The 19,691-nt window shown below is 38.7% G+C and overlaps 1 protein-coding gene and 1 long non-coding RNA gene across 3 annotated transcripts in view; one reads left to right on the forward strand and one right to left on the reverse strand.

Moving 5' to 3' along the window:
- Positions 1-6,777, reverse strand: part of LOC118280000 (uncharacterized) — a 61,058-nt gene extending 54,281 nt beyond the window's left edge. For both annotated transcript variants that reach the window (XM_050702533.1, XM_050702532.1), the window contains exon 1: positions 6,547-6,777. The gene's annotated coding sequence lies outside the window, so the exon portion shown is untranslated. The remainder of the gene's footprint in view (positions 1-6,546) is intronic.
- Positions 393-7,560, forward strand: LOC126912110 (uncharacterized). Its single transcript, XR_007706748.1, has 2 exons — positions 393-519; positions 7,488-7,560. It is a non-coding gene; the product is annotated as an uncharacterized LOC126912110 (long non-coding RNA).
- The last annotated feature ends 12,131 nt before the right edge of the window (positions 7,561-19,691 follow it).

A 19,691-nucleotide genomic window follows, 5' to 3' on the forward strand; every position in this document is an offset into this window, starting at 1 on the left:
TAGAACTTGAGACGGGATATCATATTTCGACACCTGGTTCACCGAAATATCGGAAACTCATAGACATAAATAAACATGGTAAATATCGCGTCTTAAGTTCTAATATTATTGGTATTCTATACAAACTTTTACGGAACCCTAACCTAAAATAATTTAGTCGGTACTAAACAAATGAAGTACGATAATAGTACAAAAAGGTAGCTCGTTATAATTGAAAATTATAAATTAAAAAGACTGTTCAGATTGTTTCGCCTCAGGGGTGTAATGGAACAAATTTATTGTAATGCTGTTTCTCTTTCTGTGAGTAAATATAATAATGGCTCCTTGCTCGAGTGGGTGATTGTTGAGTAAATGATTTTGGGTTCTATTACCAGATTGGTTGCTAGGTATCCGATTTTTTTATGTTAAATGGGTCGACGTTTTGCCGCTATCTCGCCTGATGGTAAGTGATGATGCGGCCTACGATGGAGCACGTCTGCCCATAAGCAACCTATTCACTCGGGCTTTGAAGACACCCAGGTTATACCCACTAGGAAACACAGACTCCGGCAAAGAATTTCACTCCTTAGCAGTTCGCACAAGGAAGCTTGAAGCGAAGCGCTTCGTGCGAGTGGGTGAGATATCTACCATGAAACGGTGACGCTTCGCCGATTGTCTTGTGGTTCGATGATGGAAAGGACTTGAAGCTGTGGACAACGTAAAAGGTTACCGGGGCTCCGGCTCAAAGCAGGAGTAGAAACGGGGTGGTTTTTAGTCAGTAAAAGTCTGACACTCCGTCCTGCCTCACCCAAGGAGGGAGAAGTCATTGGATGATTTTCCCCCCTCAAAAAAAAGTGCTTCAGTGGGTGGACTGCACGGTTGGCGCGGTGGCTGGGTAGCTGCTGCGTAACGTGTAGCGGGTTTAATTCGCGCACGGAACAACTCTTTGTGTGATCCACTAATTGTTGTTTCGGGTCTGGGTGTCATGTGTATGTGAACTTGTATGTTTGTAAACGCACTCACGACACAGGAGAAACTCCTAGTGTGGGGCAACGTTTTTAAAAATATACTTAAATAAAACGAATCAAAGTTTAGGAATAGGAGCAAATACGTTATTTCTACGAAGTGACGTCGCGCGATATTTCAAATCGATATATCTTCGAAAGTATTTGTTTTCGTAAGAAAATAAAAATACGTGTCTAATATTTTAAAAGAATCTACAAGACGGACATTAAAATAAAAATTACTTATTTACCTTATTTTCCTTTGGCCTTGCAAACAAAACCTGAGGCGAAAAACTAGTTAGTTTTCTTATAACTTTAGGTACGTGTGTCATTTAACAAAAATAGCATCCTCAGATTCATCACTATGACCTTTACTTGAACAAAAAACTAACTACAAATTATACGTCTTTTGTTTTTTATCTATTTAGTACGGAAATGTGGTTTTTTGGCTAACATACACAGATAGACACGTCTACATATCTAGCTGAATAACTATCGTTATTTTTGAGGGGGGAAAATCATCCAATGACTTCTCTCGCCAGGGCGAGGCGAGAGGGAGTGTCAGATTCTTACTGACTAAAAACCACCCCGTTCCTACTCCTGCCTGTCGAGCCGGAGCCCCGGTAAACCCGCTAGGTAGTCCGCAGCTCCGGAAAACAATGACTAAGGACTGATTTAAGTAATTAAATGACTCTGAGTACGGCGGTAAATTAACTAAATACAACGGTTTACTCACGTAAATTAATGGAGAAAAGCTCTACTAGTTTCGAGTCACAAAGGGACTCTTTATCATGAGCAGCGTGCCGACAGATAAAGAGTCCCTTTGTGACTCGAAGCTAGTAGAGCTTTTCTCCGCGTGGTTTTCTTAATTCGGTCGGTATGTTCTTATTTTTCTTTCTTTTTGTTTAACACAATACGGTAGTTTCCAACTAGTCAAATTGAAAAACGATACTTTCCTATAAATTTTGTAAGAGGTCGCTACTTATAACGTCATATAGTTTTAGGGTCAAATAGCATACTAACTTATTTCCTCAATAATTTGCTAGAAAATAGGTAAGTGTATCGTAAAAATAATTAATGAAAGTACGAATATTTTGGTATATTTTATTGTATTAAAATAACAAAATAATTTATTTTTTACTTAGGATACTACCCAATTCTTCTAATAATATTCTAAATCGGGAATTAAACTTAATTCGTTTTTTTTTGAGGGCAGAAAATCATCCATGACTTCTCTCGCCTTGGGAGAGGCGAGAGGGAGTGTCAGACTCTTACTGACTAAAAACCACCCCGTTCCTTATCCTGCTTTTGAGCCGGAGCCCCGGTAACCTGCTAGGTAGTCCGCAGCTCCGGAAACTTAATTAAATACCTAGTTTAATTCCAAAACCCAACTAATCAACTTATGAAGCACTAAACAAAACCAAAAAGGCATTAGTGCTTAGTTATTTCATATAAGCAATATTTATTTCTTCCATTTTGATATTTTATTACCACCCATCAAATATGATTTGCTATTATTTCTATTTAATAACTGTTTTACGACTTTTTAGAACCAAAACGACCATTAAAACCATTTTAATTAACAGTTTTTGATTAAATATATTGAGAATGAATCTCCGGGGAATGAAAATAATGCTTTGAACTACTAATCAACAAAGTGAGGATAAAGTATATACTTATATCCTGATATAAGTTTTTAAACTGACATGGTCACTAACACTATCATTAGAACTTGAGACGGGATATTTACCATGTTTATTTCAGTTCATCCGTGATCATGGCGCTTGCAACAGTGCCGAAATATCGGAAACTCATTGACATAAATAAACATGGTAAATATCCCGTCTCAAGTTCTAATGAAAGTATCCTGATAGTCATTAATTTTACTTTGTTATGTAAGGAACAGTGAGTAAAGTTCCCTAAGAAAAAGAGGATCCTTCGACCAGGCGAGGTGATCGTGTCTGGCGGGCTTTCTGCCCAACTGTTGTTCGTTGGGATTTTCTATCCATGTTTATTCGCATGTAAACTTTATATGTGCGAGGTAGGATTTATGTCATCCGTTGATTTGTTTGTCGATCGTCTATGTGCGACTTCTGTCATCTGTCACTTGTCATGTGTCGCTATAGTTAAGTAAGTAGTAGTTGAATTACACTTCAACAGGCTATAAGTGGCCGCTGCTGACTAAAGGCCTCTTCTCACACAGAGAAGGCCTCACGGAGAAGGACAAACACAACACTACCCCCATTATAGCCGTGGCTGATACTTTTAGAACATTTTTTTTATGAAACCAGCCGGTAATCGATCAGACGTATTACCTGATGGTAAGCAATCGCCGCCGCCCATGGACACTTGAAACACCAGAGGCGTTACAAGTGCGTTGCCGGCTTTTTGGTAGTTAGGAATTTAAGGGTTGTTGTTCGGGAATCGGGGATGGGGAAGATTGGGAAGGGGGAATTGGGCCTCCGGTAACCTCACTCACACAACGAAACACAACGCAAGCGTTGTTTCACGTCGGTTTTCTGTGAGGCCGTGGTATCACTCCGGTCGAGCCGGCCCATTCTTATCATATCTTAAATAACTAAAATTGGTCTCACAAAGTTAGATGCGTGCACTAGGAAAATCCTGTATCGCAGTCAAGAGGCAATTATTAAATAATTTAGTCAAAGTCAAATCATTTATTCCAATTAAACCATATACTTAGGTACTTTTGAAATGTCAACAAATAAATAAATAAACAATAATCTGTCAGTCTGTCCGTCAGTGAAGCTAGGAGCTCGTTCCAAAGTGTAGCTTCGAATGGAGAAGAACGAGCAAGAAACTCCATTCGTTACTCTTTTAAAAAATATGTGTTTTTTGCGAATTATTACTTTTGTAGATAATATGGTGACATCATGTAGTCGCCATTTTCTAGTTCTAATGTCAAGTAAATAAAGCTAGTATGTAAATTAGATTGTGGTTTCTGAACAACTATATAGCTTTTGTTCAACAGTTTTGCTCACGGTACTCAAATCTTTGAAGACAATATATTTGACGTGTTTGACGATGTATGTATCTATCTTAATTATCAGTGGGTCTTACTAACTTAACAGTAATATTTCCTTTATAGAAGTCGTTCGTTTAAACGCAGTTTTATAATTTAATGATTTATAAAATCGTCGCGACATACCCAATATAACATGGGACTTATAACACAAATGGTGAAAAGTGAGTATACATTGTATTAAATTAAAAGAGATATTAAAAAAAAATACTGAACAGATCTAAATGAAAACTTAGCACAGAGACAAGTATCCGGTTTATACGGATAAAAGCCGCTAGCTAAAGCTACAATAATATAAAAAAAAAAAACAGTTCACTGGTCCCTCATACGACCAGGATCAAAAGAAACGGTGGTTAATTAGTCACACACACCCAAAATGGTCACACACCCACCCACCTACACTCTACGTGTGTGTGCGTGGGTTGGCATGTAATGACTCATTTTCCTTGATCTCTGCTTAGCACACAATGAACGGAGGTCATTGCAAGGCTCTTTAATACAGTCAAGATGGTCTAATGTATGTAATGTATTTAGCTAAACTTTGTCATATGTCATTTGTTAGCCATCAATAGCTCGCATGTTTCCAAATAAAAAAAACATAGCTAAGTGTTGAGTCCGTTTCCACCAGTGTACTAATGAATATATATATATGACTAGCTACCTCCGCGCGGTTCCACCCGCTCTGTTTGGTTCCTATTGGTCATAGCGTGATGTTTAGCCTGTAGCCTTCCTCGATAAATGCACTATTCAACACAAAAATAATTATTCAAATCGGACCAGTAGTTCTGGAGATTAGCGCGTTCAAACAAACAAACAAATTATCAAACAAACTCTTTAGCTTTATAATATTAGTATAGAAGATTGGTGGAAACCAAACACATCCACAGGAACGTAGCATAGCACATCGTTTGTAGAAAAGCAGCCTTAATATATGACAAAGTTTACTTTGTGAACTTTGTGGAAAGATGCGTGCTATGGATAGCTTCCCTACTATTGATACATTGCATACTCGAGCTGCGCATCTTCCTCGCACAGCTACATAGCTTAGTATCAGTGGAAACGGTCACATAGTTTCACAGCTTAGCTATTACATCTTCGCAGCATAGCCACGTACTACGTAGCACATCTTTGGTGGAAAAGCATCCTAATACATAACGTCAAAGTTAAAAATATCCATTAACCAACTTCTCACGAAGTTCTCAATTTGGTCTGTATGTATGTATGTTTGTGCGCGATCATCTCTCTCGTTCTTCTCCATAGGAATCTACACTTTGGAACGAGCAAATAGCTTCACTAGAGGACTGACCGACAGACAGACGTTATTAATATTATTATATTTGCTTTGACGTTCAAAACTGCCTTCCTGGTCTATTCGAAATAAATAATTTTGACTTTTGACTTTGACTTATCTCGCGTTTGGCTGAACCGATTTTGATTCTCTTGTTTCTGTTTCCGATCGATCGACATTGGTATAAATTGTGTAATTTCGTACTCTTGAGTTGCAACACTAGCGTCCATTGCATCCGTATTGCGTGGATATTGAATGAACTAAATGGTATTGAGTTTGGCTTTATATTCCATACTCTGAATGCTATTGTAACAGCTACGATTGGGGTTGTATAGTTTTGACATTGAATAATTATTGAGATTTTATTGGATTGGAATTGCATTGACATTGAGATTGGTTTCAAGAGTAAGCGCCCTGTTATTTCGTCAAGGTGTAAGCAGGAGTATTTAAACAATTTAGAATTTAGAATCACAAAATCTTGATTTCTCGCAACTTTTCTCTTAATAAGCGCGATAATTGCACACCAACATATATACATACACACATACATACAGGTCAAACTGAGAACTTCGTTTTTTTAAGTCGGTTAGATAACAGTCTACATTCTTTAGACAAGTTTTAGTAAGTTAGTAATTTTGTAACTACAATTCAGTTTCGGTATCTTAGTACCAAAACCCTTTCGAATCTGATTACAAGTCTGTGTTAACCTTAATTAACTTGGAAAAGAGTAGAGAAGTAAGAAAATTACTTTATGGTCACATAAAACAAAGTAAAACAAAGCAAAAGTAAAGTTTTCTCTGATTACTAGAAGCTTATTTTAACGACAAAACATATTAGCACTAAGTCTATACCTATCCCTTTCACACTCGTTTGTTTTTATCACACCTCTCTTTCGCACGTAGTGACTTAACCTAACCTAAGTTCCTGGAACGAAATCTTATTTGACAGTTGTTATTTTTTTTAAAAGAAAGAAAAGAATGGTTGTGTTAATATAATTTTTTTTCGAAGAAAATTCGAGTCAATTTTCGTGGATTTTTTCCTGCTTTTTAAGTTTTAAAGGTATGTTTCGCAAAGTTTGTTCGTGTAAGGTTTAAGTTAGAAGGCTTTACTTACTAATTACGTCACTGCAACTTAAACTAAACTTAGATAATAATAGAAGCTTAAAACTCAGTCTCAGACACAAATTCTCAGCAGCTTACGTAATCTACCACAAATAAACACAAAAAAATACTTACGAAACGGGAAAAAATGTTCACATAACTTGCACTACACAAAATTAGGTTTATAACCTCAAAATACAGTAAAAAAACAAACAAAAATATAACTTAAACGTTTCCAATAAGATTTAAATTACTAAAACATTATTTTTCAAGTATTTTTGTTACGTTTTCCGGGCGTGTTTTGTTTTTCGAGCGGGAGCGCGCACGTCCGCTCCGTGGGACGGTTGGCAAGCGACTGGTTCCTTGCCTTGACTCGAATACTTGATTAGGTTAGGCTGCGTTTACGCAGGTGCAATAAAAGAATGTTGTAAAGTATGGGATTGTTAGCTTTCTTACTAGAATAGGTACTTATTTGCTTTTTTTTTGTCACTCAAGTACTGTTTTGTTAATGCTAGTGAGTAAGGTTTCAGGTTTTATTACCGAATCGAGGAAAGCTATATTTAGGAAGAGCTGTAAAAAGCTATGGAGCGTGGAATTCTGATTAGTGTTTGTCAAGTTTAAAACTCTATAATATGAAAAATATGAACCTCTAGCATGGCTTGAAACTAGTCGAGTTCCTCGTCAAACAGTTACGTGAGTATGTCGGTAACATAAAAATTAAGTTTGAAACTGATAATGACCTGGTAACCTGGGTCTGCCTGAGCCTATGGTAGTTGAGTCACTAAGATTCGCCACCGTAAAGCAGCTGTGCGAGTATGCGATGTACCTATCTGTTTTCATAATGACTATGTTTAGATTTATTGTATTTTTTTGGCTTCTTATTAATTGGAGTAAGTTTTAAGGCGTCTCGTCTCTATTGCATTGGTTAAACCTATGTTTTAGGTGACATACATTTTTTTCATTTGATTTGTCGACGTTTGGCCGCTATTGCGCCTGATGGTAAGTGATGATGCGGCCTACGATGGAGCACGTCTGCCCATAAGCAACCTATTCACTCGGGCCTTGAAGACACCCAGGTTATACCCATCAGGAAACACAGACTCCGGCAAGGAGTTCCACTCCCTAGCAGTTCGCACAAGGAAGCTTGAAGCGAAGCGCTTCGTGCGAGTGGGTAAGACATTTAATAATAGTACATTAATTAATAGTAGTACTAGGGGGTAGGACGTTTTAATTTTCGATTTGTTTTTTTGGTGCATCGTGTCCGGTGCAAAATAAATATTTTTTCTTTCTTTCTTTCTATTTACCATGAAGCGGTGGTGGTGAGTAAAAATAATTTAGATTTCTAAGTAAGTAAATTGTAAGATAACATTTTGTTTTCTTCCCTATCTTCGAGTGTACCCAGTGACTGTGTAAGTTGCTATCCATTATGTTGCCGCTTCGATGCCTGTGTACGACGTCACTTCCGTCTCACTCCAGTGCGTCTACTACGAATCTTCTATTAAAATTGTGCACGGACTACGTATAATGTAGATTGTAGATGATACTTCATTATTTTTTGCAGTGTTTCCAGACTTTATATATGACTAGATTCTGCCAACGGCTTCGTTCGCGATCTAGAGGGATAAAAACCAGCTTATGTGTTATTCCAGAAACTAAACTGTCCTTGTTCCAAATTTTATACTGATCCATTAAGTCGGTTTTGACAAAACGGCTCTCAATCACGTCTCATTGAGTAACAAACATGCATATAAAACACAAACACTCAAACTCATAAAATGTGGTTTTCGTATGGGTCACACGTCAGAGTAGAATAAGTACATTTGTCACCACCCCTATTCTTACCGCGGGTCTCGTATACTTGACTAAGAGACTACAGATTTGACGGAGACCGGGCAGCAGCGCTCTCTGATAAACCTGAACCTTTTAAACTGCGTTCTACTGCTGCCTTTTATTTTTCTTTTTGAGGAGGGAAAATATCCAATGATTTCTCTCGTCTTGGGCCTCACTTTGGACGAGGCGAAGGGAGTGTCATACTCTTACTGATTAAAAGCAAAAACCACCCCGTTCCCACTCCAGCTTCTCGTAGCCGGAGCCCCGGTGCACCCGCTAGGTAGTCCGCAGCTCCGGATCAGGTAACCATCTGTGGTGTGGCACTGGTTTGATCTACAACCTAAGTATGGCAAACCCCTCTCATGTAGAGTAAACCATAGTTAGCAAACTGTCCCAGACTCGTTCTAAAAGTAAAAGCTTTATAATGTTAGTTCGCTTTTGGGAATCGTGAAGTAATAGTTCCACATAGTATCCAGTATAAACTGACCCTTGAAAGTGCTAAAAGATTATACAAAGCGAGTCCACGATAACTGGATTTAATAGCTGTTGTGGAAAGTAGCACTATGTATAATATTTGATAGGCATTTTATTATCGGTACTAATATAACATCACGCTCTTTATCCCCAAAGGAGTCGATTAGGATGTACTTAAAGTAACATAAGTGTGGGAGATACTGATATCGGCCTCATAGAAAACCGACCTGAAACAACGCTTGCGTTGTGTTTCGTTGTGTGAGTGAGGTTTCTGGAGGCTTAATTAAGGGATGTGTAAGACGATTGAAAAGGGGGTCCCTTTTCAATCGTCTTACACATCCCTTAAATTCCTAACCCCCAAAAGACCGGCAACGCACTTAGCAACACCTCTGGTGTTTTGGGTGTCTTTGAGTAGCGGCGATTGCTTACCATCAGGTAATCATCGACCTAGAGTCCAAACGGGGCTCCGGCTCAAAAGCAGGAGTAGGAACGGGGTGGTTTTTAGTCAGCAAGAGTCTGACACTCCCTCTCGCCTTGCCCAAGGCAGAAGAAGTCATTGGATGATTTTAATAAAAAAAAAGTTTTGGGTACGCACCCACCACACAGAAGAAAATACTAATGAAGCGAAAGTTTTATTTTTAAATCAAAATCACTCTTTAAAAAAATATAGGGTCTATGGTTATATTATTTTTTTTTAATCAACTCTGTGTACAATATGTCTTCGCCTTTACTTCACACGATTGCGAAGTGAGCCTTCGAAGTTTGAACTTTCTAATAATTCCAAAAGGATTTTACTGCACACTAGTTTCAAACGAAAACCTACCTTATTCATTACTGACAAAGACTGAAATTCCTATACACAGACATTTTTTAAGCCGTCTGCAAGACTTATGTAAAGGATTTTTTACTTTATGTGTTTGAAGGTAAGATTGTTTTTCGTATGATATAGAAGTGTGCCCACAAAAGTTTTGATCACCAAGTTATTACGAATCTCGTTCGCTTAACCGACTGCGGAAAGAGAGGTTATGTGTTTATGTCGTTTTTCTTTTACGTTTTATGACATTGTCACGCAAGAGGTGTGAGAGTTTTATACGTTTTTTTATGGTATAAGCCGGTAAACGAGTAGACGGATCACCTGATGGTAAGCAATCGCCGCCGCCAATGGACACTTGAAACACCAGAGGCGTTACAAGTGCGTTGCCGGCCTTTTGGGGGTTAGGAATTTAAGGGTTGTTGGGAAACGGGGATTGGGAAGATTGGGAACGGGGTTATTGGGTTTCCAGTAACCTCACCCACACAACGAAACACAACGCAAGCGTTGTTTCACGTCGGTTTTCTGTGAGGCCGTGGTATCATGTGGTATCGTGGTATGCTAGGAAGTGGAACTCCTTGCCGGAGTCCGTGTTTCCTGATGGGTACAACCTAGGTGTCTTCAAAGCCCGAGTGAATAGGTTGCTTATGGGCAGACGTGCTCCATCGTAGGCCGCATCATCGCTTACCATCAGGCGAGATAGCGGCCAAACGTCGACCCATCTAAATGTAATTAAAAGGGAATTTGAAAAACTAAAAAACCCGACTGCGTTTCTTTATAATATGAAAATGAAAACTCAACTAAAACAAGAAAGTCATCGTAAAATTGAAGCAGTCGGGTTTTTTAGTTTTTTAAATTACCTTCTTTTATTTTATTTTCTTTTAGTTTTATTATTTTTATATTTTGATATATATCCAGCGTCACTCTCACAGTAAATACAAATCTAACGACACCTCTCAAGTCAAAATCCATCAAGCCGTTTAGGCTGCAGAGCGTGCCAAACAATTATACATACACACTCTCGAAAAACATAACCCTCCTTCTGGCGTAGTCGGGTAAAAAAAACACTCCGCCGTGGTTTAAGTCGTTTTTCTTTTACGTTTTATGACATTGTCACGCCAGAGGTATGAGAATTTTATACGTTAGTAGTATATTGTCTTAGTATATAGTCTAGCAAGGTCGTGTCTTTCTAAAATGATCGGCTAGTTTTTATACTACGTAGGAACTAGGTAGTACCTTATAGGAACCTTATAAGTGTGGGAGAGCCATGCTTCGGCACGAATGGGCCGGCTCGACCGTAGTGATACCACGGCCTCACCGAAAACCGACGTGAAACAACGCTTGCGTTGTGTGAGTGAGGTTACCGGAGGCCCAATTCCTTCTTCCCAATCCCCGATTCCCCTACAACCCTTAAATTCCTAACCCCCAAAAGGCCGGCAACGCACTTGTAACGCCTTTGGTGTTTCAAATGTCCATAGGCGGCGGCGATTGCTTACCATCAGGTCTGCTCGTTTACATAAAAAAGGGTGTGTTCCATAAAAAAGGTAGGAAATAGGCTTACTCACGTAACTGTTTGACGAGGAACTCAACACACGCGTCGTGTGTCGCGGAATGCTGCTCATGAATATGAGCCTCTAGCATGGCTTGAAACACTCCACAGCCGCGTCAGATTAGTGCGTGGTGGGATGAGCTCTGATGCGATCTCAAAACCGGGGGCTGGGCTCGCTGTCATTGCAGCGGTAAGTCCCCTCCTTGAGGAGTGGCTAGAGAGGCGTCACGGCGTCCTCACCTACCGCCTGACGCAGGTGCTTACCGGACATGGAATATTCGGTAGGTTCCTGTTTCGGACTCGGCGGGAGGAAACGCCCGGGTGTCGGCATTGCGTGGATCACCCGGAGGACACAGTGGAGCATACAGTAGCGGTGTGCCCTGCATGGGCTGAGCACCGCCGTGTCCTTAGGGATGTGATCGGCGACGGTGGGCTCTCGCGTCGAAACATGGGTTGAAAAGTAGTCAACTAGGTTAGGTTTAAGTTAGTTTTAAGTTAGGTTTGGGTTAGGTTTGGGTTAGGTTTGGGTTAGGTTTGGGTTAGGTTTGGGTTAGGTTTGGGTTAGGTTTGGGTTAGGTTTGGGTTAGGTTTGGGTTAGGTTTGGGTTAGGTTTGGGTTAGGTTTGGGTTAGGTTTGGGTTAGGTTTGGGTTAGGTTTGGGTTAGGTTTGGGTTAGGTTTGGGTTAGGTTTGGGTTAGGTTTGGGTTAGGTTTGGGTTAGGTTTGGGTTAGGTTGGGGTTAGGTTTGGGTTAGGTTTGGGTTAGGTTTGGGTTAGGTTTGGGTTAGGTTTGGGTTAGGTTTGGGTTAGGTTTGGGTTAGGTTTGGGTTAGGTTTGGGTTAGGTTTGGGTTAGGTTTGGGTTAGGTTTTATACCTGGGTTAGGTTTACGTAAGGATTTTGGGGGTTAGGTTTGGGTTAGGTTTAAATACCTAACCTAAACCTAACCTAAACCTAACCTAAACCTAACCTAAACCTAACCTAAACCTAACCTAAACCTAACCTAAACCTAACCTAAACCTAACCTAAACCTAACCTAAACCTAACCTAAACCTAACCTAAACCTAACCTAAACCTAACCTAAACCTAACCTAAACCTAACCTAAACCTAACCTAAACCTAACCTAAACCTAACCTAAACCTAACCTAAACCTAACCTAAACCTAACCTAAACCTAACCTAAACCTAACCTAAACCTAACCTAAACCTAACCTAAACCTAACCTAAACCTAACCTAAACCTAACCTAAACCTAACCTAAACCTAACCTAAACCTAACCTAAACCTAACCTAAACCTAACCTAAACCTAACCTAAACCTAACCTAAACCTAACCTAAACCTAACCTAAACCTAACCTAAACCTAACCTAAACCTAACCTAAACCTAACCTAAACCTAACCTAAACCTAACCTAAACCTAACCTAAACCTAACCTAAACCTAACCTAAACCTAACCTAAACCTAACCTAAACCTAACCTAAACCTAACCTAAACCTAACCTAAACCTAACCTAAACCTAACCTAAACCTAACCTAAACCTAACCTAAACCTAACCTAAACCTAACCTAAACCTAACCTAAACCTAACCTAAACCTAACCTAAACCTAACCTAAACCTAACCTAAACCTAACCTAAACCTAACCTAAACCTAACCTAAACCTAACCTAAACCTAACCTAAACCTAACCTAAACCTAACCTAAACCTAACCTAAACCTAACCTAAACCTAACCTAAACCTAACCTAAACCTAACCTAAACCTAACCTAAACCTAACCTAAACCTAACCTAAACCTAACCTAAACCTAACCTAAACCTAACCTAAACCTAACCTAAACCTAACCTAAACCTAACCTAAACCTAACCTAAACCTAACCTAAACCTAACCTAAACCTAACCTAAACCTAACCTAAACCTAACCTAAACCTAACCTAAACCTAACCTAAACCTAACCTAAACCTAACCTAAACCTAACCTAAACCTAACCTAAACCTAACCTAAACCTAACGTTGGTCGAGTGGTCGCAAGTGCAATTGCCGGAACAAGGGGTCTCGGTTTTGATTCCCGGGTCGGGCAAAGTATTGGTTGGGTTTTTTTTTCGATTTCTCGAAAAAACCTCAGTAGTAGCACGGATTATGGAATTGTGCCCAGTATATGACAATAGGCTCACCCCCTATTACATGGGACTTATAGCACAGATGATGAAAAGTGGGTGTACATTGTACAGTGCATCCCGTAATGTACACCTCTGCCTAACCCTTTAGTGATATAAGGCGTGAAGTTACAAAAAAAATTAGCTTAAGATATGTATGCTGACGCTGCCGTTTCTACGTAAAATATTTTCAAATGAAACACATAGTAATTATTTTAAACCTCAGAGATTTCAACTAATCTCCGTTCTCAATTTTAATACCAAACCAAAGTATACCTAAGTATGGCAACCCTTGAACTTTAAGATTTCTCGTAAACACAACACAACACAAACGGATTTGCATTAAAATTTTCATCAGTGGCAACCCTCAGGGAGTCTAAGTTTTGAGCTTTCAACCCTACACGCTATGAATTATGTATTGTTAGTCTATATATGTATATTTTAGACACGTGGTGATTTTATTGTAGCTTTCGTGAGACATACTAAATTAATTATTATGTTATCGGCTTACTCACGTAACTGTTTGACGAGGAACTCGACACAAGCGTCGTGTGTCGCGGAATGCTGCTCATGAATATGAGCCTCTAGCGGACGGCGAGCAAGGGTAACTCGCCGCCCGACCAGAACCAGACCCGTGCGTGCGCCTCAAAGAGCCATCAGACCACCACAGATGGGGCCTAGTAGGGCTGATGCCTGATCCGGAGCTGCGGACTACCTAGCGGGTTTACCGGGGCTCCGGCTTGAAAAGCAGGAGTAGGAAGGCATGTTAATGCAAATAAACATTATCTTTATCTTTAGGAACGGGGTGGTTTTTAGTCAGTAAGAGTCTGACACTCCCTCTCGCCTCGCTAGGCGCGAAAAGTCAACTAACTAACGACAAGTACCAATGTAACATTTTCCGAGTGATATGTACTTTCTAAGATTAATTCAACACCATTGACAAACGGTGAAGGAAAACATCGTGAGAAAACCTGGGCTTATAATTTCTAATTATAAATTTTAAATCGCTAATACACATTAAGCAAGCAATGTGATTAATGCTCAAACCTTCTCCGTGTGAGAAGAGGCCTTTAGTCAGCAGTGGCCACTTATAGGCTGTTGCTAAAATCTATAATGTGTGTCTCTGGCTACTCCCATCGAATGTAACACGGCGTGACGTGAGTTATTTTATAGTATAGTAAGTAAGAATGTAAACAAGAATATATTGTACGCCTACTTAAAAGAAAGGAGCAAATAATTGTCACACGTCGATGTAATCTTTGCTCGTGTTTTTGTGTAGGCGTTGTAATATAATGCTCTTTTATCTTAGATTGTATGTATTTACTTTTATTTTATGCTAATTGAGGATTTATATAATCTTTTCTCGGTTGAAGTAGGTTTTTATTAAATATCCATAGAACTAATGTCAAAAGTGTATCTCAATAACCCCTTAACCGTATGGGGAAACCTCTTATGACTTAATTTAATCCATATATATTTGTGAATGTAGTTAGGCCAAAAAGTGCATTATTCTCTTTGAGCTAATTTGAACACTCTTTACAAATACGGCATTATAACAGCCGCACCACATGTCCGTAACATTCCTAGACAACCTACAACATTACAGCTCTTCTGTGGTCAAAGAACATGAAGTTGATACCACAGAATTTAATACTAGATTAATTTCATTATTTATTTTGTTCGAATTTTTTAGAACTTTCGGTTTTCTTTGCAATATTTTGTTGCATTACGCTTCTGTAGTCGAGTACTACTTGTTAGTTTCATTTAAATCATATGAGTGATCTCCATACTGTATAATAGGAAAATAGGTATCTGCATTTCATTTAAAAAACGCAACACAGATCCATTACACGTACTCTCATTGTATATTCCATCAGTACGGACTACACTACGGACGTGCACAATTAATGCAATATCCTACACTTTCCCCCCTTTTACACCCCTTCCCCCTCCCACACGCTAGTGACGTACTCAGTCCCGGTGCCCGGGAGAGCTGCATTGATTGCATTGCCGCACTGCAGATGCGCTGGGAGGTAATGTTGCGTTCTAGTGATGGGATGTGGGCTTGTAATGTCGATATCGATAGTTTAAAAGGTCGATTTTTTTTTGGTTTTAGGAGAACTCCAATAACATAGTATTAAAGAAAACGTTATACTCTAAGGCCTCTTCTCCCACAAAGAAGGTTTGAGCATTCATCACCACGCTTGTTCAATGCAGGTTGGCCGGGTAGCCCAAAAGACTATACATACAATTGAAATAAAAAAAAATGTACAATAACAAAGCTGTTTAAATAAAACAGTGTAAGCATTAATTGACCTGAAATAAAAGTAGTGCCAAGGTGATAATTATTTAGTTTTAGCACAGCTGGTATAATTGTATAGACAGTGAGCCTTTGCGACCGTTCCGGCAATCAAGTAGATAAAACAGTTACTTAGAAGTATCTCGATAGATTTTTTTGGGGGGAAAATCATCCAGTTATTTTTGTAAAGTGGATTTGTGATCCGGTGTCCATGGGTGGCGCTGAACTTATTCTATCAGATCTCTTCGTCAGCCCTGCATACCATAAAAATACCCTTTTTAAAAGTCAAAGCATTTATTTCTGATTTCTAATATTTTATCGATAACCCAACGCGAACAACTCTAATCGTCCTGCTGACGTCACTTCTAACCTTACGAATCTAATCATAGCGCTATTAAATTTAAACTACACTTTATGTCCTAACTGTAGAGTCCAATTTAGCTTGACTGAATTATTTATATACCACTTGCTAAGGCAAAATAGATTGTCTAGTTTTAAAACTTAAGGTTCATTTTTGCCTGATAAGTGGATCGGTTCAATATATCGGTGGTTTTATGCAGTTTATTTCTGGAAAAACAAAATGGCGGATTTTCAGTTTGAAAATGTCAGTGGTTGAATCTTTTATAAGGTTAGTAGCTGGTCTGGTATTTATAGGTGATATTTTCATAATAAGGTAGAAGATTCATTTTTATTTTAATGTCCGTCTTGTAGATTATCACTGCATAGTATAAAACAAAGTCGCTTTCTCTGTCCCTATGTCCCTTTGTATGCTTAAATCTTTAAAACTACGCAACGGATTTTGATGCGATTTTTTAAATAGATAGTGTGATTCAAAAGGAAAGGTTATATGTATGATGCATAATATATCACCATTGCACCCATGCGATGCTGGGATGGGTTGCTAGTTATCAATAATAATTTAGTTGGAGTAAAATTGAGTGATTGAGTGAAAAATAGTATTATTAGAGAAAGGGGTGGCTTGAAAGACGATGTAGTGACAAGGATTGAAAAGGAAATGTTACGATGGTTTGGACATGTGGAAGGGATAGATAAAAGCAGATTTTCCAAAGAATTATACAGAGCAGATATGAATGGGACTGTCGGTAGAGGGCGTCCTAGACGGACATACATCGACCAGATTGGCGATATATTAAATAAGGGCCAAATTAAAAGTACTCTTAACCGACGAGCATGCATGAAAAGACTGATGACTGTTGATGAAGCGAAAGAAGTATGTAAGAATCGTAGCAATTGGCGTCCCGTAGTCTCTACCTGCCTCTATGGAAGACAGGCGTGAAGTTATGTATGTATGAACGTATGTATCTCAATCGTCGAGCAAAAGTATCATAGGGTCAAATAGTACAGAGGACTATACATCTCTCTCGGCTCCTATTGATCGCAGTGTGATATTTTATATGACCTTCCGTGATAAATGACCTATGCAACAAAAAAAAAAACATTTAATTCGGTCCAGTAGTTTCGGAGACAAACAAACAAACTCTTAACCTTTACAAAATAGTAGATATAATAGTTATCACATCACATCAACAGCTTATAAGTAGCTACTGCTGACCAAGCCCCTTCTCACATGGAGAAGGTTCGAGCATTAACCGTCACGCTTGCTGAATGCGGGTTGGCGATTTCAAACTTATAATCAGAAATTATAAGCCCAGGTTTCCTCACGATGTTTTCCTTCGCCGTTTGTCAGTGGTGTCTAAATAATCTTAGAAAGTACATGTAACTCGGAAAAAGTTACATTGGTACTTGCCGTTGGTAGGTTTTAAACCTCCGTGCCACTACGACATATTTATAGTTTTTGGCCTTCATAAACTTCACCCCTTTTATCCTCGAAGGGTTAGGCCGAGGTGCACTTTATATGTACACCACTTTTCACAATTTGTGTTATAAGTCCCATTTAACAGGGAGTGAACCTATATACTGGCCACATTTCCAGACTCCTTGCTACTACTGATACATTTTCGCGAAACCGATAAAAGCCCAGTAGTATATTATATACTCTGGCCGATCCGGAAAACGAACCCGATACTCCTTGTCCGGCATTTGCACTTGCGACCTTCCGACCAACGAGGCAGTCACCACAATATTGAATTATACAACGTGTAACAAAATATACATATCAATTGCACGGTTTCTAGATTTAACATAACAAACGACACGGGAAGGGTTTTTTAAACTAATTTTTTCACGGTACCAAGTTATGAATTTTTCCAATCGCGTCGCCGCCGCGTGAATCAAAATTAGGTAGACAGGTACTGTGCGATAAGATTTACAGAAGCAATGTTTCATAATATTAGCGAGTATTGTGACACATTTGTATGATTTGAAATCAAGAACTATGCGACACCAAGTATTTGGTACTAATTTTAAACGTATTTTAAGCTGAAACTTTGTGTAGAGCTTCTATTCAACCTGTATCAGGGCTTCTTGATGTATATGGGTATTTTGTTACACGTTGTATAAAGCGCATTAAATTAATACATAGCACATAATAAAGTGTACACATGTAAAATTATAGGAAACTAAACCTTAATACTATAGGATAAGAGTATCTAATGGATTCGTCACACATTGTTTTTTAAAGTAAATCAGTTACATTTGGTATAAAACTATAATAATGTGTTACTCGCGGGCTGTTGTTTAAGTAATTCATTGTAAAATGGACTCCTTTGTGAAGATATTTGGTTTAATTTTGAGTGTTTTTGCTTTATTAGAGGTATGTACAGTTCTTTTTCTTCTCCTCTAATAATATCTTCTGATTTATTTCGTTGCGGGATCCAAGACAGTCATTCATGTCCCTGGGACGCGCCGGACTTCAGTGTTCCGGTGTTTTCATGGTTGTATCTACTGTAGATCCTGGTGCACAGGAGTTGCAGCGGTATGGGAGGTTGTGGCGGGCTTGCCCAATAATAAAATTAAAAAAAATTACAGCACTAGTTACTACAACACAATTTTTTTAATAGGTGATTGTTAAGTTTAGCAATAGGCTCACCCCCTATTACATTGGACTTATAACACAAATAGTGAAAAGTGTGTGTACATTGTATAGCGGTATTACATGCCGTAATGTGCACCTCTGCCTACTCCTTCGGGGATAAAAGGCGTGACGTTGTTGTAATTATTTAGATGTTTAGAAGTTCCTATTGGTCGTTTTTTTTGAGGGTGGATAATCATCCACTGTCTTCTTCTACCTTGGGTGATGCGAGAGGGAGTGTCAGACTCTTACTGACTAAACACCACCCCGTTCCTACTTCTGCTTTTCGAGCCGGAGCCCGGGTAACCCGCTAGGTAGTCCGCAGCTCCGGATCAGGCATCAGCCCTACTGGGCCCCATCTGTGGTGGTCTGATGGCTCCTTGACAAACGGAATATCCTCGACAAATCATTGTGACGCATCATGCGTATTTATGAACCACTGTATGCAGAGTAGAGTCAATGTTTATTTAACTTTTTTATGTTCTCAAATTGAATTCACTGGTCCGGTGTTCGAAATTTCTTCACTATTGTAATCTTCAAACACAACACTACCTCCAATTAAAGCCGTGGCAGATACTTTTAAAGCTCCTTAAAAATATAAATTATAAAAAATAATGACTTTCCCAACAAAATCAAAAAAGATTCGTATTTTGTTTCTTTTAAAACACTTCAAGGATAAAGAAAAAAGAAAAGGAAAATTTTTGAGACAAAAGAAAAACGGTCAAGTGTGAGTCGTAATGAGGGTTCTGTAGTAGGTCTTTGGGTAGAAAAATAATGAATAATAATTATGAAAGAAAAAATTATGTAGTAAAAGTTTTAAATAAAATTGACGTAACGTAACGTTACGTCTTTTTATCTCCGAAGGGGTAGGCAGAGGTGCACATTACGGTATGTAATGCCACTGTACAATGTACAATTGTACATCTCTCTGTTAAAGGAGATGGCTAAATGACTGACCCAGGCATAATAACAAGAATACGAATTTCACGCTAACCCGTATCATTTAAATATTCACTTATGAATTATTTTGTGTTTAACTAATTCTTATAACTTGGTGAACAAAAATTAACAAAAAATAAGTTTAATAATTGATTTTTTTCTGTTGTGGTTTGACATGACAACACGGAAGTAGGTACTGCAAGCTATTATTAGGACATTAGTTTTCCCGAAAATCAAATCGAA

Source organism: Spodoptera frugiperda, chromosome 22 (assembly GCF_023101765.2).
Source record: "Spodoptera frugiperda isolate SF20-4 chromosome 22, AGI-APGP_CSIRO_Sfru_2.0, whole genome shotgun sequence".
In the NCBI taxonomy this organism is placed as follows: Eukaryota; Metazoa; Arthropoda; class Insecta; order Lepidoptera; family Noctuidae; genus Spodoptera; species Spodoptera frugiperda.